We start from the raw sequence: 8953 nt of genomic DNA, 5'->3' as shown, positions 1-8953 counted from the left end.
GTTCAGTAACTATAAAGGGCTCTGCCACCAGAGCCAAAACCGCTTTGATACATACTGATATCTCAGGCACTACAAGCAAATGTGCTAATAGGTTTGGTGCCAAAAAGTCAATGATAAAGGGAAAGAAATAATTATTATAAAGTTTGGATGCTTAAACAACCCTCTGCAACTACACTCAGCATTCTAGATGCTGGGAAGTCATGGGATTCACATGTTCTGTCACTGCCTTTTGCCTCCCACCTACAGAGGAGAGTTGACTAGTGTTGTGACCCATACTGCAACAATACATGTTGATTGCAGATTAAACGTCCTCAGTTTATCCTCAGGATCATTTCCAATTCTTCTAGGGAATGCCAGTGGCAGCCCTCTTCCTAAGACTAGCAGAGCTACTGAAACAGATTATGACATCTTTGTATGGTTTTTGTTTTGATTCCATGTGTTCAGATTTCAGAGCAATGAACATTGCAGAGACTCTGCCAGGTCCTCCTCCAAGAGAGCTAACTACACAGTGTAACACAAAATGCAGTTAACCTTCAGAGCCACTAAGGTCTTTCTCTCTGCAATGTTTCCTTTGTCCTGAAGTCTTCTGACCGGGTCTACAAAAAATTAATCCCATCTCAACTAAAATGCACAGAATCAAAGCTGTGATCCCAGAATGGCACAAAGTAAATGAGACTCTCATCCAACATATTTTAATCACCATCCTTTCTCACATTATTCCTCTGCTTTCTGGGTTTAGCTTTCCAGTTACACTCTCCCTTTGATACCGCATATTTTCCACCACCTGGCTTAGCACTGGTAAAAAGACTCAAGATACAGCCTCACAGGAGGCTTGCCCTCTGCCTAGAGAACTTCTGATCAGCTAGATTTCCTTCCCAAGGCGAAAGGAGTCAGTCTGTGGCCCCATCCCTGACTGAACTCTCCAAGAGCACCTTCCCAGAGTCCTAAAACCCAGTACAGTCAATAGTGCCTTAGACGAGTTCCTGCTACTGGTGGTTTGAGGATGAGAAGCAGTCTTTCACTTTTCATAGGACAAGAAGAATAATCCAGTGAAATCCATAGCCTGAAGGGGATGGTGACATCAGGAAACAATCTCAGGAGAACAGTTCAGCATATCGTGCAAAGCACCAGTAAAATGGCAAAAGTTGTTCTGGTAAATTTCTATTTACTGGCATGCAAGCTATTGAGCAATAGTTTTGGTAACATGGTGCATATTCCTAGTTAAATACATATACAGATCCTCACATGTATGCACAGAACCATAAAGAAGTCCTTTAGAATTGGGATGTGATTTGCAGGTGGTGTTCAGAAAGGGATAAATATTGTGGGGCTCTCAGTTTGTGAGGTTATCGCTGTTCTTCACAGCACCCTCAACAGCAACTTAGAGCCAAATCTATTTAAAAACAGTAAAGGCAGAGAAGTGAAGTTGCCTTTGGTTGTGCTTTTTTTTCTCTTTCTCGTTGTAGCTTCCTCTTTCTCTTCAACAGCTCAGCACTGCTAGCAGCTTTTTATAAACCACGATTCCTACTGCTGTCAGCTTGTTTGGAAACTACATGGTGAGCTCAGTTCAGCAGCTACTGCTGTGGGTTGGTGTTTAATTGCAGACCGGATTTGCTTTAAATTCTGTACCCACCACCATAATTTTCATTCCAGAACACTCAGAGAGCTCTGCATATTAAAAAATATTCATCACAAAGCAGAATTTTGCACTAAATGTATGCAGTTATGCAGCATAAACTAAAAGTGGAAATGCATTCCCGTAAACGTAAAGAACTTCTGCACGATGCATATGGGAGTGATGGCCTCTGGAAGGTTAAACCATGGCAGGGCAGTCAGTAATGCTGGGTTATTCTGGGTTGACAGTAATCTGCACTGAGCATGCAAAGCGATATCATGACCAGAACAATAGCTGTGAAGCAAAAAGCAATACGAAGAAAATCTTAATTTGTAGAGGAATCTTACACAATACCTCAGACATCTTTAACGCCAGAGACAGGGTGGATGGGTGAGTAAAGTGCTGTCCAGAAAGATTATGATTACGGGACAGATTAGGAATGAAACAGTGAAAAAGCTCTGTCTAGCCATAGCATCAGGGATAGTTTACTAGGAAAGTAAGCAGAAGTAACAACAGGGAGGAGAAGGAGCAGGACTGGGACTGAGGAAACTGTGGGTTGGGATAGCGAGATAAACAGCACCAGCACTCCTGAAGTCTTTGTCCGCTGCTTGCTGCTCCAAAGGCAAAATTTGTCGTTGGTTTGGTGGAGAAACTAACATGAGACAGACATGTTATATTTCTTCTCACCACAATAGAAATCCTACAGCTAGTTAGGGACTGGGGGATGATGGCAAGATCTTGGCTGGAGGCAAACAGTACTCAGAAGAAAAGCTATATAAAGAAAATAAAATCAGAGGTTCCTCTAGGTCACAGAGTTCAAAAACATTTTTACTTGCAGATCTCTAAAATGCTTCCATGTAGGTTCAAACATACATGCAATTTACATGGTCAGTTTAAACCCACTGATAAAATGGGTTACTTTTTGGTATTTTTCTCAGATTCCTCAGAAATACTCCGTGGACTTCCAGAAGCCTACAAAGCATGAGTTGAAAAGTCAATAAATCATGACTGGGAAATACAGGTCTAAACGTAGTACTTGCACTGGTGAAACTAAATTTAATTTCTGCATTACTGAATTAAATGAAAACAACACTGGTAATAACACACTGCAACTGTAAACTATGTTAAATTTAATGACTGTTTAAAATAAACAATCCAGTACTCAAATTAAATATTAAATAATCAGTTAAATTTTGTATGTAGGTGAGGTCTGTGACTGAAGAGCCAAAAAAACTTGAGTAAACCCAGGGGTGTAGGAGTGGGAATAAGGTGACTGCAGAAGAGTTGAAGCTGCTCTTATCAGCAGAGCACGTTATCAGCAGCTTTACCCACATTTGCCCACGCTGTACGTAACTGCATGTAGTATTCCTAATAGAGCTGTGACTGTCTCAGCTCATTGTGTTATCAGTCACAATGGGTCACAATGGTTATTAATAAGACCCCCCCATCAACAGACAAAGCCACTGGGAAAGTCTGTCCCCTTCTCTGCTGGCAGGAATCCTGCATTCTGGGGACAGAGTCAGCTGAGTTATAAATACTCTGTCGTGGCTCTCTTTTGGTGTCTACTCCTCTGTCTCCTACCATCTCCTACACAGAAAAGAACCATTTCCCTTTTCTTAATGACCACTGAAGTCATTTAGGGAATTTCCAGCACACGGTGTACAGATTCTGATTCACTTTAACCCCAGAAAATGTTTAACTCCTTCTGGGAGTTATTGTGAATTGATCCAGTCCTACAGACTAGGATACCCCAAGTTCCTCTTTCCCTTTTTCCCTTTCAGCCATATACAAGCACTCAGCATCCAACACATTCAGCTCCTCTGCACCCCTCTATCACTGCAGTGAAGTCTTAGTCGTGAGACCTTAGGCTCTCCACAATCTTAGTTGGGTCAGGTTTGTGGAGGTCTCTTCTCCTAAAATGGGAAAATAATTGCATTTTTCTCATTTTCTGAGATAAACATGCCTCTTAGCTTATTCCTCTGTAACATTCTTTAAAATGTTTCACTGCTACTACTACTATAACAATGGCCAAAACAAAACCTGTTTTCCTTCCCTTCTACCCCCTTATAGCAAAGCTATTCTTCTTATTCTTGCTGTCACTTGGGTGTTGTCTCTGACACTACGCCAACTTATACAAGCAAGCTTTATCAAGGATGTGCAGCTTCCTCTTGCAGGACACCTGTAAGATGAGATTTTTTCACTTTCCTTTCATTGCCTAAACTCCCACCAGCCAATGGCCTGAGCTATGGCAGTCTCCTTCTCTCTGCCCTTCCTGGCTTCAGACCCTCTTTTCCCTTTCTCTCTCCAGTGTAAGGAGAGCTCAAGATACTGTTCAAATGCTCTTTTGTATTTCTTCACTATATTCCTCTCAAATACCACATCAAAACCAAATTTTGAAGTCCTTTTAAGATCCTTCACACAACTGGTCCTCCCTAGTCTTTTTTTTTTTTAATGTATAATATGATACGATAATGTAATTGTTTAATCTTTGATGTAATACTTCTGGCACAACAAGAAGAAAAGTTAAATACAGTTCAGTACAGTCAAATGCTGGACTGTAGGCACAGAAAATCGCTTGTATTAAAAAAAAAAAAAAAAAGAAGCAAAATTAGAAGACCTATAACCACAATTGAGAGAATAACAGCAGGGAGGAAATAAAGTATCAACCCATATACTGTTAGCAGAAGAACTTTACCAGAAAAATAGTACCAAAATACAGAACAAAATAACTACAGCCAAGCAAAAAATTATCAACTCCTTCAGTGGGCCTGTAGTCTTTATATGGCTGACATAGAATTTGTCAAAGCGGTAAGGAAACTGTGCATCTGAAAAACTGCACAGCTTAAGATGGAGCTACTTACCTCTAGACTGCTAATTTTTTCTACCAGAAGATTACTGAAAGATGTCAGTTTTTTACCAAACCCTGCAAATATCAAAGCACCTGTAAAAACCCACAGGCAAGAAAGCAAAAATGAAGACTAAGGAATCTAACTGCATGAGACTTATACAGTAAAGATAGGCTAAGGTTACAAAAGAATTAAACGTAATTAATCCAAACACAATTTTTCTTATCAGTAACTACTTCTGTAAGAAAAATGTTTCCATAGATAATACGCTACAGAGTGTGTCATACACAAGTCATGCACACCTGTCCTAGTCATATACATAAAGCTGTGACACGAGGCTTGCAAGCATCCTTCACCTCTTACACTGCCAAATGTCTGCTGTGAGGGTGTATGAACAGCACTGGCTTCTAGTTCTTCAGTTCCTCTGTTTACACAGAATTCCAGATACAAAGTCCTTGTGAAAGTGATGGCAGAGAACAGGAAGCACAGTTGTAAACCCACCGGATACCTAAAGACATGTTTATTTGTGAACTGTGTTTTTCTCTTTAGAATTCAGAGAGATTACGAAGAGATATAATCCTAATAAAATGCAAGTCTGGAAAGTATTATTTACATTAGGAGAGCAAGACTTCTTCCTAGATACAGCTGCACTCTCAAGAAAGAACTGCTGCCTAAATATCCAGCTCAAACTCCATTCAGCAGAGGTAATTCTGACACAGCTTGACACAGGTCACTACAGATCCAGGGAAGGAATCCTCTCTAATGGTGGGTGTAGATCAGCAATCTAGTTCAGATCATAAGTGCACTTCTAAAATTAATTTCCTGATCCTCCCCGCTTACTGCACTTTGATTTGTACCACATAACAGTATTAGAGTGCATAAACTGGATTCTTTTCAGATGAAACTGAAGATGTGGCTCAGGACTCCAGCTGCAAATGGGAATTCAGTTCATGGCATCAGACTAGAGCCAGTCTGAAGTGCCACCCCCAAGGGAAATACAGGGTGGTTGCTGAGCCTTCAGCAACAACTTTTCTCTACAGGCATGCTCTTATTGAGTATATCTCAGATGCACATCATCATTATAGTTTAATTTTCACTATTAAAGTATCTGATCTGGGGGGGAGGTGGAACTTCAATTGGACTGTAAGTTCAAGGCACACAACTCTGTGAAGGAATGCTAGACAATACTGCTTGCACCTTACTGGTGCTACTGACAGTATGTAGTCTGCAGACTGGATGTAGACTTCAAGAGTAGATGGTATTAGACCACTCTTCCATGTTAATTGCTTGGAATTATACAAAAGTTTTGAGAGACTGGATGACTATAAATGAGCAGGAATATGTAAATTGAAAATCTGTTGCCTGCATAATGCAGATCATTAAAACCCGACATCAGATTTTACATCTATTTGACCAGGCCTTAAAGCCAAAACAAGTTTTTCCAAAGACAGTAAATAATAAAATGTAGGTGAGATGTAAAAAGATCTTGAAGCCATATAAATTGCCAAAGGGAGGTGTTCTTCTTTGTTGAATTCTGCTTTATGGAAGTTTAGAAGTTACAAATAAAATCAGAAATTAAGTGCTTTTCGTTTCTGTAGGTAACTGCATATCATAATGGTTCTTAAAAAATCCATGAGGCTTTCTGGATTAGTACTGCCTCAAATTACTCCCCTTCCCCCCAGTGAAAATGGCTATCTTCATTCTGATATGGATTTAGTCTAGTCTGTGGTTGAAAATCTTTGCCAATATAGCAAAGTTAGTTAAGACTGTGATATTTTAATGATATTTTTTATGACATTTCCCACTGGCAAAAGTCCTTGTGCAGACGCTGTTACATACAACTCAGGAACTCATGAAAGCTGGACTGTCAAAAGGACTTTTTTGCTATTAGGAGGTGCATCAACTCTAGAAGGAGATGCCCACGTAGTGAGGAGAAATCTTTGGTCAAGTGTAGCCATGGCAATAAACCTGTGGGTATCGCAAGGGAACATCAGTGAGTGGTAACCTAGGGGAGCACATATTTCAGTGGAGTCTATGTTCAGACTGTGGTGAAGCACCACATGAGAAAAAGTGGTAACAATTTCTTCTCAGCCAGTAACTTGCAGTGGCCATTTTCTGGCTCCTACCCTCTTATTACAGAAAAATGCAACAAAGGTATTTTAACCCATATCTTCAACTCAGTGGCAGTGTATGTAATGAAGTGTTAAATGCAGAGGATTGTGGTCTAGAGCTCCAGACCCCACAAGTTCCACAGTCAGAGAGACCCACAGGCTCTCTTAAGAAAAGAGGGCAGACCCCACCATGTCATCTGCGTGGATATTCAATGTTAAAGGTTGATATTGAAGACTCACAAGCTATATTACCTCTAGATGAAACGAGTTCAGTGGAAAACATAGCTCTGGGAAGAATAGGGAACATACAAGAGATTCCTTGCTTAGAGGTTTTGTCTTACTGTTACAAGAAAGCTCAGTAGCAGCATCTATGTAAACGCCTGTTTCTGACTAAGAGACTTCAGGATGAGTGATGTTTTATGTGGTTTTAGTAGGGAGAAAAATTACCTTTCAAGCACCGAACAAGGTTTGAGGTAAGAGGACTTCTCTGTGATGTGGCTGTGAGTTGAAACCATTTTGCTTTGGTAGCTTGTGGTTAGAAACAGCTTGAAGAATAAATGGGTAGAGGTAGGGGAAGAACTGTTTCAAAAAATTGCACACAGTGAGGTGATGCTTAGAGGGAAAACGTCTCAGGTTAATATGAATGTTAAATGTTTTCAGAAATAATTGTTCGGAAAATTAATCTTTCAACTCAGAAGGTGTTTCTCTATCTCTCCAAATTCCTATCATGGGGAAGGATTCTTACCCTACTTCAAAAGCCTTTTTGAAGGTCAGATTACACTTTGTGAGCAGCACTTCACATTATGTGCCTCTGAAAAGTGGTTCTCTAATATACAATCGTTTGGTAATTTCATCTGTTTTCTGCATGTAAGTCATCTAATAAGGTACTGCAAGGATCTGGGCCAAAAGCATCGTCACTTCCTTGAGGAGTGAGAAGATTCTGTGACTACAAACATAGGATAAAACACCAGTTACATGCAACAGGAAGAAAGTAATCCATGTTGAATTTTAGCAAGATTGTTACTAGTGGTGTTCCTATACAAATGTGATAGCATAGACAAGCATTTTATTTCGCTTTTAACCTTTCCATTTATGGAGATACTCTGCTTCCTAGGAAGCTCATTCAACTTCTCGACTTTCTGCTGGTCCTCAAGCTTTATGGCATGTCATCTGGTTCTAATTCATCATGCAGAGAATCAATTTCATTACCATATTGACAACTTTGGTGCGCTCATGATTATTCATATATTAAACCTGGCTGATACTGTTGGCAATCTAGCATTCCCTGCATGCAGTAAGGCTGGTGCAAGATATCTATCCTTATTAGGTAATTTCCTGTGCTAAGAGACAGTGCAGAAATATCCTCCAGCATATGAAATATAGTTGCATTCCACTTTAATAGAAGCCTCTGTGTAAACCATTACATTTTTAAACCTTCTGTTAGCTGCTTAAGCTGTCTTTCAGTCTATAATGATTCAGACAGCATATCTTCTTTGCTCTGAATAGCCTTTTTAACAGGCACACAATTTCCACAATTACTTTTATCACCTATTACACAATTACCCACTTCAAGATTTGTGTATGGTGTTGTTCACTCCCTTCTCTTCTGTTTGCACTGCATTTTATCATGAGGACTGTACTTTGCTTCTTTCCTTTTTCCCCAGCTAGTTCGGATCACTTCCAGGCTGGTATCCAAGGGCAGACCTGAGAACCATCTTGGAGACAGAAGTGGAGACAGAAGTTCAGAAGCTTGCTTATTTCTAGGTTAAAGTCAAGACTTCATGGTACGAATAAAATGAGAATGACATTCTGATGTATCAAGTGAAGCTGGTGAAATTCACTTTGGGGCTTCAAGAGTTAATCTCCCATCACGTTCTTGATCTTATCCCATTGCTAATATGGTTTGCTTGTTGAGTTCCTTAGGGTGGGGAATGAGAGGAACTTGTGAGCGGGCCCTGGTTTTACCAGTGTACGAGGGAGGAAGTCTGTAGTGGCTGAAATTCCCCCTCACCCATAGACCCAGGTGAGTGGTGAACAGACTACTTTCAAAAGCAGAACCTGTGGCACATGGGCATAGATTGAAGGGGAACAACCCAGACAAAGAAACTTCACTTTTCCAAGACATTAGTAACTAACTGCAAAGCAAGAAGTCATTTTGCAGAATGAGAGCTTTCTCCCCTTGTCACAAGGCCCCACCCTCTACATCCTGCCCCGTGGCCCACTCACCCCTGCCCCTGCCAGGGCCTCGGGATGAAGGGCGTTTGTTCGATGCAGCCAAATGCAAGTAAAATAGTGGGATAAAGAGAGGGGAGAAGGCCATGTGAGAAAAGCTAAAGGAAAAATCCCTACAAGAATTTTCAGCACCTGACTGTTCAGATACA

The sequence above is a fragment of the Athene cunicularia genome, assembly GCF_003259725.1.
Source record: "Athene cunicularia isolate RWA chromosome 5 unlocalized genomic scaffold, athCun1 chr5_part1, whole genome shotgun sequence".
NCBI classification, from domain to species: domain Eukaryota; kingdom Metazoa; phylum Chordata; class Aves; order Strigiformes; family Strigidae; genus Athene; species Athene cunicularia.
This window is presented reverse-complemented; position numbering follows the sequence as displayed.